Source organism: Anser cygnoides, chromosome 1 (assembly GCF_040182565.1).
Source record: "Anser cygnoides isolate HZ-2024a breed goose chromosome 1, Taihu_goose_T2T_genome, whole genome shotgun sequence".
In the NCBI taxonomy this organism is placed as follows: Eukaryota; Metazoa; Chordata; class Aves; order Anseriformes; family Anatidae; genus Anser; species Anser cygnoides.
In genome coordinates, this window is record NC_089873.1 from 99575011 (window position 1) to 99583966 (window position 8956).

Sequence of the window (8956 nt, forward strand, 5' to 3'; positions counted from 1 at the left end):
AGACAGGGGGAGTCTTCCACCTCTGTCACTTACAGAGACAGCTTGTCTAAGTGCTTGGAGCACAGGTCCTCGGGAATTAAATCCCTGGGGAAATACCTGTTTCTGCCCATCTGTTTCTTCCCAGCCACCCCACAGTGCTCTGCCACCACGAGGCCACTCTGCAGAGCAGAGAAAGGCAGAGGCTCAGTTATCTGTCTCCATGCAGGAGTTTAAGCACCTGAACTCCACATTATGGATGTGGGCCAAACACCTATGCACCTGGCAGGACAGAGGCTGGGCAGGAGCTCAGAGGCACTGATAATGCCCCAGTGCAAATGCCGGAGGCCAGCAGGTGCCACTCAGCATCACTGGGAGCTGCTGGAGCTGGACTGGTGTGAGAGAAGGGGCTTCAGAGAGGCTTCACAGCAGAGAAATTACGGTGGCTCTCCACTTTTCCCTTCCAGAGTTAGGGTGACCAGCTTTTTCAGCAAAGGGGACCCCTTCCTGGGCCTGGCATCTGTGGAGCTTGCCTGCAAGCCTTTTTTTTTTTTTTTGTGATGTGCAGCCAAAGGTTTTGGGGAGTCAGCAGGTGTGTCAGTCAGGTGAATCTAGACACAGATTGGTTTTAAAGACATGGATGCTATCTCACCATCTCTGTCCCAGAGCCTGTCTCCTCATCTGTGCTGCTGCTTTACAGCCTGCTGGGGCCTCTGCACCCAGTTCAGAGTTAATATTTTATCTAGAGGTCCAGAGAAGCTCGGTGAAAATTGTTCTAGCCTTGAAATGCCAAAGGTAACTTTAAGATGTTTCCTTCCAGACTCTGAAGCATTGCTATTAGAAATGTATTCTCTGATAAGGAAATGGCTCTGGCTAACATCTGCGGAGATTATTCATGGAAATCAGTGCTATGATTGTCCCTGTGTCCTTTTCATCCGTCTTTTCTGAACTCCACCTTTATGGAGACCAAGTGCATTAACCTTCCAACACCGGTGAGAGCAGTGAGAAAAGTGAGAGCAGGTCTCCAGCAGAGGAAAATCTGCTCATCCTGAAAAGTCTTCTTTGTTCTCATTGCACAGGATCATTTCTCTACCACGCAGGATATTTATGGGAGGGACAGCAGTGGCAAGGGGAGTAATGACGCTTTTTTGTTTAATTATTAACTCACGCCGTCGCCTGCTGCCACATACTCCAGTCAACACCACAAGGCAGTGGGGCTGTGCTGGCTGGAGAGCTCAGCAAGAGGCGGGCAGTAAAGAAAAAGATAATTTCTCATTCATCTGCTCATTTATGTTGTGCTCTGACCTGCCTTACTTTGCTGGTGCTTGGGTTTCTCCACCAGCAACGTCTGAATGGCTGTAGCATGTTTATTCCTACCTGCCAAGCACTGTCCCAACAGCACTTCGAGCCTCACACACACTACACACAGCGTTTTCCAGAAACAGCTGACACTCTGGTGTATTATTTCTGGGGGACCATGTAACAACTACTTCAAAGAGCAAATGTAGCTAGAATAAGAAAGGCAGCCAAGAGAAATTCATCTCACTGAGTTCTCTCACCGCCATCAAAAAGATCTGTCTTGCAACCCATCGCTGCATAGTTCGCAAACCATCAGGAAGAGTTTTACAGCTCAGAGATACAGGTTTCAGTAGAATTTGCTAGAAACCTTCTGCCAAACTGTTTTTCAAATTTTAATGGAAGTTAATCACATCCAAATCATTTCCAGGGGAAGCGCGGCTTTCAAAGAACATGTCAGCTTGAAATATTGCTCAGGGGATCACTTTTGTAAGTACCATAATATTTAGACATTTTTTAAAGTAAAAAAGATCTTCACCATAGATTTGCAATGCTTAGTCAATAAAAAGGAGAAGGCTAACTGTACATAAGTGGTTCTAAATAAAACATTTAGGTTGCTGAAAGAAAACATTTCAACTGAACAAAAAGAGATTTTTTTCTAGTAAAATATCAATTCTTTGAGAAGTTAGAGATTTTAACTTTTTATGCCAACTCAGGACACATACTTTTCCTTAATATCTAGATTATTTGGTAGAGGGGGAATCTATTTCCCATTCAACTTGCCTTTTACAGAGGCAGAATACAATAAAGCTGAGGCAAATTTTGCTGGAAAAAAAAATCTCCACCAGAATCCTTTACATTATTGAAAATGACCCCAAGGCAACCAGTGACATTTGTCACCAAGGTTGTCAGCTGTAGTTTTAGCAGCACTTCCCCCTGTGAGCAAACGCCTGAGATGTCAGCACGTGTCCATGCTGCCTGGGAAATGAGCTGTGTTCCTATATCTCTGTCTATTTTAAGGCATAGCCCATATGCAGTCCTTTCAGCTCCTCACAGTCAGGAATGTGGCTCCTTCTGGAAACCATCCCCTCGGTGAGACAGCTGGGCTTTGACCGAGGGCTGAATATTCACTGCACAACACAGCCTGCGTGGCGTGGGTTAGGATACCCCGAGCTGTGCCGTCAGCAGCAGTGTGTGTCCAAGTGAGCACCTCCGTGCTGCAGGTTTCCAAGGTTTCACAACCTCAGCTCTCAGGGCAGATCAGTGAATGTGGGAGGGACTTTGGCTTATGCAATTCACACAGCTCCCACTTATTTCCAGTCCTCATGCACCAAGAAACTTTTAGGCTGGACCCTCACACCCACTTCTTCCCAACCTGACCCCCCATCAGTTTCCTTCTGAGGCCTCCTCCACTCTCTGCGCTCTTCAGGCCATGAGTGCTCCTGATGGCTTGTGCCAGGTGACTGCTTCTCCACGTCTCGTGAAGGCTGCCAGCCAAGCTTTGCTGCCCTGCTTAGTCCAACAGTCTGAAATGACCTTCAAGAGACTGGCTGCAAGGTGAACGCACACAAGCTGGTTATTCAGCATCCAGAAATTAGAGCAAATGAGAGAAAACAAAGCTGGTTTGACTGTCTTCTGCAAAACATCATTGTCTAAAAGTCAGATCTGTAAGCCCCAAAGCAGAAGCTAAGAAGAGCCAAGGGCCAAGGTAACACGAACTCAGGGTCCTGAAGGACTTCTGGCTGGGCTCCCAATGGAGAAAATGAGAACCAGTGGGAATTGGCACAATATTATTCCAGACCATGTCTAACTGGGTATTGACAGGCTGATCCAAATCAGTTCCTTATATTCCCTGCTTTTCCTATGGTCACTCCTGAGGAAATTCAGTAGGATGGTGTAATCTTTGATTCAAGGTGGGCAAGGCAATAGTCCAAATCAGTGACAAACTTTGGAAACCGACAAGTTTCAGAAGAGATCCTTGAAAATTCTCCCCCAACCAAATGTCCTAATGGTTCCTGAGAGCCCTAATGCAGATTTTATCTGCCCTGTGACCATCGAACATTATAATGATGTTCACTGTACTTATCCCCAGAGCACTCACAGGGCAGACTGGCCAGGGGGAGAGACAGCACCTCAGTTGCACCCCAGAATCATCAGGTGGTTGATTTAGTCTCTCAGAGCAGGGGTGAGTGATCTGGGAAGGGAAAGAGGGGGGGATCTCAACAGATCTCAACTCTCTGCTTGTATTTAAGCACCACCACAAGCCTCCTGCAACGCCTAGTCTGTAAAGGTGGTGCCGAGGCTTAGGGGTAATCAGGTTTTATGACTAAAACTCTCCCTTCTCAGTCCTTGAACAAGAAAAGTGTCTCCATGTTTCCTCCCAAGCCCATCAAGCTCATTGATGTGTGACTAACTCTTTCATTGACCAAAGCCCAACCACTTCCCTCACGTGATCTTACATAACTGCTCATCTATTTCATTAATGAATGGAGCTTGAGAAAATTTCCATTGCCCAAGGCCCTTGGGGAAAAACGCGTGAGCGCAATCTCCACTTTTTGTGTGCCAATGTGGGATTTTCCTATGGATTAACTGAGTACAGTGGAATTTTTTTTGGTTGCTGTCATTGGTGCCTGAAACGGTATGGAAACAGATGGGCACCACAGAGAAAGAATAAAAAAAAAAAAGGAGCCCCTGCCTGAGCTAGAGGAAACAGAAGTCTCCCTGTGCCAGGAGGAGTGGCAGGGACGTCATCACTGTGGGTAGGGACTGCACCTATTCCCAGGCAGGTGGCTGCTGCCAGGCAAATGCTGCTGTGTTTGCTCAGCTCTGTGCAGAGCCAAAACATCTTCCAGCCTCGGCAGAGACCCAGCAGCGCTGGCTTACTGGTGTTCTGGGGGCCTGGGGAAAAGAGCTTGTCCTGGAGCTGGCGAGCAGCTCTTTCTGACCTGACACAGCCAGGACATGGCAGGCACAAGCACAGTCCCTGTGGAAAGGTCTCTCAGGGTGCTCCATAAACTGAACTGCTTCCTCAGAGAGCTCTTCAGCTTTTTCTCTGCTCACAGTGACCCAGAATGGCCACGGAATCCTCGTCTGCTCTCCTTGCTCTGAATGCAGTGTAAATCCCCAAATCCCAGTCTGACGCTAAGCAGCAGTGGAAGGGGGTGATATCTACCTGTTGATAGTATCAGCATGTCAAAGACACACACCCCAGCATTTATAGCAGGCAGGAACTGGAGGAAAGAGGGGGATACCCCACTATTTCTAAAAGCCCATGCTGATGCTTCAGATTTTCCCATTTTAATCACTTCACTGTGATGCTCCCTAAGAAAGAATTACTTTTACCATAAAAGTCCTCCCACAGGTAGAAGGCTAGGATTGGGGGAGCTCTACCTCTCCCAGAGCAATGTCACACAGAGGCGTTCATAAGTGCTAGAGACACGTGATTTTCAGAAACACTATTCATGCTGTTCTCTGAGGATGTACTTTGGAACCAAGGTATTTGTTGGGTGTGCAACGTGGGCTTCCCGCTGTGTGAGCTACAAATTTCATGGCCATAGGGCTTGGGGAAATGCTGCTGAAGCTAACAGGATAGCTAGCTTGAACTGGGCACTGGACTACCATGAAGGATGGAAGTTGCAGCCCTAAAATACTGGAGGATGCTCCTTTCTCTTTCAGTTCATGGGGAGAAAAATGCAAAGGCAGCCCTAGCGTCTGTAATGTCTGGTCCACGTGCAATGATGAGTGAATATTTAACTGCAGGAAGAACATTCCCTTCCAGAGATTGAAGTGTCCAAGTTAATCAGTTCCAGAGTATATATTCAAGTATATTCAAGTCACGGGTGTCAAGAGGACAATACAAGTTCAAAACCTTGAGGATGTTCAAAGTCTTCTACTACTCCTGGCCATGCCTCCCCTGCGATGCTAAAAAGGAGTATCTTTTCACCTGCTGAGAAAGCAGGATGATTAACTTACTCAAGGACAGGCCTCATAGGGAGGGGGAAGGGATGGATAATTGACAAGCAGGGTGGTTTTAGATCCTCCTTTTGCATCTGGATGGTGCTTCAGAAGCCTGGGAGCAAAGGCTGCTGCAGTAGTTGGGCTGGGAAAGCCCTCAGACAGGACTGGAAAGGTTTCCTGGACTATCAGTGTGTTGGGCGTTCACCATCTCCGGTTGGGCTGAGATTCTCATGACAGAAATTGTTAGTGGTTGTGGTTCTGAGGCTTTGGAAGATTTTTGCCAGACCCTCTTCTTACACAACAACATATTTAAAGTTATTATTTCACCCTAGTATACTTAATTTCCCCTCATCTGACAGAGACTGAGGTACCAGCATACTTTCTCTCACCTGCATCACTGGCTGACTAGTTAAGGGAGCTGGGATCTTGGCTGTTCACTCCTCAGCCAAGCTCTGACTTTGCCTGGCACTTCTCAGCAGGGACATGTCTTCCTGTGGAGAAAACAAAACACAACAAAACACAACAAAACAAAACAAAAACTTCCATAATACATTTACTATTAGGTCAACCTCTTCCCTGTTGTCTCCCCTGTAAAACCCCTCGAGGTTCAAGGTGAGTGTTTCCAGTTCCCTGCACCAAGCAGTATTCTTTTCTGTAGCACCCAATTTGCTTCAAGTTGGGAGAAGAAAGGAGGGAAATGATGCGGTGTCTAAGTCCATTTGGATGACTGAGCATCTTCAGCCTAAGTACTCATTACTGTTTTTTTTTTTTTAACAGTCAGAGTCAGAGATTTTATTATGCAAATGCAGCTTTTGTGTATCATGCAATGTTCAGCTCCTCCTAGAGGAATTATGAATTAGAAGCTGTAATGGTAAACTGAATTCTGGCTACAAAATAACAAAGAAAAAGTTTGTGTTGTCATTTTTCACCTTGGATTTAAATCTTCTGGACTGAGCAGCCCTAGCCAGGCACTGTGTAAACTTTTTTTCCCAAAATGAGACAGGGGCCAGGGGCACGAGCTAAGCTGATTAGCACAGCTAAAGCCGTATCACATTGCCACAGTGGGATCATATGATTGATCACTGGGGTAAATAGTCAGGAAGCTTCCCAAAGGATGGGGGACAGACCGGACATACCGAAGAAGCCAGGCGAAATGGACATTGAGGGTGTGTCGACGGGAGGATCTGATATCATTCGCCTGCTGTAGCGCAGATTAAAAAAGCAGGGTGACCCTTGCTTTGAATGACATCTTCCACCAGCTCTGAACGCATGCTTTCCACCACTGACCCTCATCTTCCCCATGAGGCCATGGGCCCAGGGTCGGCCCCATGGTCCCAGCCCCAGCCGGCCATGCTGAGGAACCATCTTGTTGCCAAGGGCAGCGCCCCAAGATGGCACCCGCCCTGAGGTGGAGCCGGCAGCAGGCCCAGCGCCCACTCTGGCCTGAGCCAAGCCCTTCGCAAGCCTGGTCGGGGCCTGGTGGGTCCTGTGGGCCCAGACAGCACCAGATCAAAGGCTGGGACCAATGCTGTAAAAAAAACATGAAGGCCACAAGGCTGTGAGCAACGGAAAGCAAGCGCTCAGCTGCCCTGAAGAAGCTGTATTATTAAACAGGTGTGAGCGCCGGCTGCCACCTGCCTCGGTAGCTGTGCAGGGAGAAGACAGCTTTCCGCACATGCAGTGCTTTTACAAACCTTGCTTCCTATCAGCAGTTAAAAAAGAAGCCCCCCTTACCTGATATGTCCATGCGAACCTTCTCATTTAAATGAGCTTCGCCACAGCTTCGCCAGTTCGCATTCCTCCTGCTTTTCTTTCCTGCCCTAGCACAGACTGAGATCGTTTGCCAGAAACTAAAACAAAGCCTTGCTGCTGCCCTCCAACAAGAAATAACAGCAAGTGGGCAAGCAGGGACTCACAGAGCTGCATGGAGAGTGGAAGAGAATGGCTCCTATTATCTTGGTAAGCCGCTGCTGACTTTGAGGCAGGACTCTCAGGGAAAGGTAACAGCTGGTATTAGACAAATGATACAACTAGGAAAAACAGATGAGCTTTCTGACACACAAATCTTTCTTCTGAGCTGAAGCAAAAGACTGTGAATGTAAACTGAAGCATAGACTGCGAAAGTTTGTGAGTCTCTCTCTTTCGTCAGGGAAAAATGCAGCTCTGCCCGGAAAGACCTTGCCCCTAGACATACAGCAAAACAAAGGCATGAAGAGATCCCTGATGCAGTCTCTTCTGCGATGAGGTGGTACTTGCCCACCCACAGAAACCATGGCTGTTGCTGGACCCACCAAACTATTAGGAGCTATTTGCAGGCACCGGGAAGAGCTACCAAGGTTCAACAGAGCTCAAGAGCAGCATCGGCATGGAAAAAGCAGCTGGGTTAGAGGAGGCACAACATGAAGGCACTTGAACTGCATCCAATGGCCAGTGAAGCAAACTATACTCTGCTCAGTTACAGGGTCAAGCAGTGGTAGCATATTGATTAATGGTGTCAAAGTCTCTAGAGGATCTGTCTGAGATGCAGCAGACACTTTACACTGCGTTCTGGGATCTGTAGTTCTGCCTTAGGCCAGCACTCCTGATTTGTATGTGGGCAGATGCCTTGGCTTCAGTATTTCAGAACGGGACTTGCACAAGAGACTGCATTTGAATATAATCACATTGTGCGTCACAGGAGAAACCCAGCCTATAGGCAGCAAACTCTGGCCCCGTGACTGGTGTTCAGCTATGCAATTTCCTATTGCATGGCGTAGTCGTTTTCAGACATACTGTTTCAGCCCTGTCTCACTCTCTGCTTTCCCTGTGTTATGAAACTCTAGAGACACTTCCCCTGCAACAATACTATTCTGTGCAGTAGGAAAAACACACACACACAAGAAAAAAACAAAAAGAAAAAAAAAAAACTCAGACTGATCAACTCTGGTATCAACAAGCAGGTGTCTCATATAGCAACAAAAGAACCAGCATCAATAATGGAGAGGGGAGAGAGAGAGAGAGATGCAATGAAGTGGAGAGAGAGAAGCCAATCAACTTAATGAAATAAGGCACAAGGTTAGAGAAGGGCTATTTATAGACTCCAACTGGTTCAGCCCTGTGCACTTAGAGGCTGGTTCAAACTGGCTCCTTAACAGCAGTAATAATCATTACAGAAAAGAAAGAGAAAAAAAGTGAAAGCTTGGAAAATTCACTGCCGGAGGTAAAGCTTTAGAGCCAGGGCTGGCTGGAGTCAGAAGTAACTGCATTACTGAGAGATTGAAAGGTTAATAGGAAACCAGCTGACACTGAAAGGGAACAATTAGAGAGGTTAAGGGGCTTAATATTAGATTAATGGTTGCCTGGAGGAAGAAAAGCAGAGATTTCAGGAAAATGGAGAATGGTGCACAGAAGGCTGTTTTTCATGGACAGAGAGACCCAGGTCTGCTCCTGCCACTCCCTGGATAAGCTGGAAGAAAGTGTCTCTGCCATTCCTTGCCATTCGTGCTCAGCCTCCTCTTCCTTCTCTCTTCCCTCCCATCTGTTTCTCTCTTTAACTCCCTTTGGGTTTGCCCTCCCCCCCTTAAGCACTGTCTGTGTGGTCTTTTCTTAGTGTCTTCCTTGTGTTCCTCATCCATTCCCCCACTGGCTTCTTAAAGGTCATAATAATAAAAACGATGCTTAGAATTCCCATGGCCCTTTCATTCCTCTTCAGCATGCTGCTCTCCAGAGGCAGGGGTGGTAGGGGTGG

At 47.2% G+C, this 8956-nt stretch overlaps 1 long non-coding RNA gene across 1 annotated transcript; it reads right to left on the reverse strand.

Moving 5' to 3' along the window:
* Window positions 1-1288: 1288 nt before the first annotated feature.
* On the reverse strand, window positions 1289-8525 carry LOC125179971 (uncharacterized). Its single transcript, XR_007158121.2, has 3 exons — window positions 6964-8525; window positions 5619-5720; window positions 1289-2822 (listed from the first exon to the last, which is right to left on the reverse strand). It is a non-coding gene; the product is annotated as an uncharacterized lncRNA (long non-coding RNA).
* Between the last annotated feature and the right edge of the window lie 431 nt (window positions 8526-8956).